The sequence below is a fragment of the Palaemon carinicauda genome, chromosome 14 (genome assembly GCF_036898095.1).
Source record: "Palaemon carinicauda isolate YSFRI2023 chromosome 14, ASM3689809v2, whole genome shotgun sequence".
NCBI classification, from domain to species: domain Eukaryota; kingdom Metazoa; phylum Arthropoda; class Malacostraca; order Decapoda; family Palaemonidae; genus Palaemon; species Palaemon carinicauda.
This window is the reverse complement of record NC_090738.1, coordinates 111,346,507-111,349,006: the sequence shown is the minus strand read 5'-3', so window position 1 is coordinate 111,349,006 and position 2,500 is coordinate 111,346,507.

The window sequence follows — 2,500 nt, the reverse complement described above, 5'->3', positions numbered from 1 at the left end:
TTAGGAAATTGTTATTCAATTTTCAAGGTCGATTCTTAAAATCAGAACATAATTATGGTAACACCATGATCGAAAGAATGGTCTTACTTTTTGGATCTTGAGTATAACGTATAAGCGGGGCCAAGGAAGGCTGGAATTTCTTTATTATTATTATTATTATTATCATTATTATTATTATTATTATTCTAAGTACATCCAGATCGAAGAGTGACACTTTTAGGCTATGTGAAACACCGCAGACTAGAGATTCGTTGGAACAACCGATATAGGCCTAAGTTTCCGAATTATTTTTAGAACGATTTTACATATATGTTACTGAGGATCGCATTAATTCCTACAGATTGTCTTTTAATCTGAACATACTATATATATCATCGATGAATTCATCAGATACTTTTAAAACTGGCAGAAGTTTTGAGCCCACAGTGAACAGTATTTCAATATATTTTAAAGGACAACGCTACTTTAATTTCTTTCCCGGGAACTTCAACATGCTCTTCTTTCTAAAGTAAAATAGTAATTAATCCTACATACATTTCGTTACCATTTGATTTCCCCAAGTATACATTCAAATAAATGAGTTTCTTTGGAGATTCTACATTTACAGCAGTCTAACCCTTTTCTATCTCGCTTCCTCAAGAATCTCTCAGTTGGTATTTTCTCCAAGAACTACACACCTAATCACAGCCACTGCCACCTGTCTCTCAAGAAGTCTAGAGGAGTGCCACAACTAATGTCTTTGGTCACAATGCTACAACCCTGTGATCGACTTTTACATCCGGAAACCGGAATAGGCTTATAGCCAATTTCAGATTCATTAAAAAACACACTTTGCACTCCTTTCCCAATCCTGATCTAAGCAATCACTACCATAACATTTTCTCCCTTCATACTCACTTTTACGTTTTACCCATAAAATCTTCGAGCAAACTTTATTACTTTTTCCATTCATCAAACTCCCCTATACAACTAATACATACACATTTGATTTTACAAGGTACTTGATGATTTCCAATTATGTCGATTTTTTAATGCGACCTGCTGCCCGGTAGTCTTGCCACTGGATCCGCTTAGGAATTCCGACTGGTAAGGAAAATGGCCTTCAAACGCTGTAGTACCAAAAACCAACAAAACATCCAACACATTAACCAAATATATACTCGCAATTTCTATGCTTTGTTATGTGAGTTTTAGTTCAAAAATGTAATACAGATCAACAGATATAAAAACAGACTTCATATGAATATAAAACAGATTTATATGCCAAAATATAGTTTTTTTAACCTTTATAACAATGCGGAAATCGGAAATTGAAATGATGGAGATCCCTCTGTAGATTTATTTTTCCGTCATTGCCCTACACAATTCTACATTTTAGCAGTGCCCCACCTGAAATTACCAATTCTTCTGTCTCTGACTTTACTTTTTGGCAATCCTACTGGTCAGACATAAACACCATCATCCTCGCTCCGCTTGCAATCATTTCCTTTTCAACTATACTCAATTTTTTTTATGAGGCGCATTTGCACAGACTCGCAGCGGTGTCCTTTTAGCTCGTAAAAAGTTTCCTGCTACCTGATTGGTTAGAATTATCTTGTCCAACCAATCAGCGAGCAGGAAACGTTTCCGAGCTAAAAGGGCACCCCTGCGAGTCTGTGCAAAATTGCTTCGCTAAAAAGAATTGACTATAGTCTCATAAAGTACCAAAAGATCCGTTTCTTTTCTTCCAAAGATAAATCGGGCATTGTGCATGTCTTAACATATGCATCAAATACACTGGCATTTGAAACCTCCAGTTAGATGCATCACCCCCCCCCCTCTCTCTCTCTCTCTCTCTCTCTCTCATCATGAGCATACACATCATACCTTCGTTTCTTCGTTTTAGATTGTTCCACCTTATGAAAAACCTAGGGCACTTTCGTGGATTTTCAAACCACTCACCCTAGTGAGAATGCTAATATTCTCGGCAATCCACTGAGTGAAGTTGTGATTGTAAACTACACTTAGACTAATATGTAGAGGCCCATCTGCCATTTAGAGGGTGTATCCTTCCATCAAAGAGTACACAATCACTCACTAGGCCTATCCTCCATTTGCATAATTGAAATCCTCCACAATGTCTGCTAAGCACAGCTCGTGTCGTTATCAGTCAACAGAGAAAGCTCCCGATTTTGATCACTTCCATTAGCAGTCCTCGTCTAAAATCAGGATAACGCTCCTATGGAGAGAGAGAGAGAGAGAGAGAGAGAGAGAGAGAGGTTTGCTTAAGTCGTTGCATTCTTATTTTAATGATTTATTTTAGAGAGAGAGAGAGAGGGAGAAAGAGAGAGAGAGAGAGAGAGAGGGGGGGGGGTTGCTTAAGTCGTTGCATTCTGATTTTATTTATTTATTTATTGAGAGAGAGAGAGAGAGAGAGAGAGAGAGAGAGAGAGAGAGGTTTGCTTAAGTCGTTGCATTCTGATTTTATTTATTTATTTATCTATTTATCTATTTATTTATT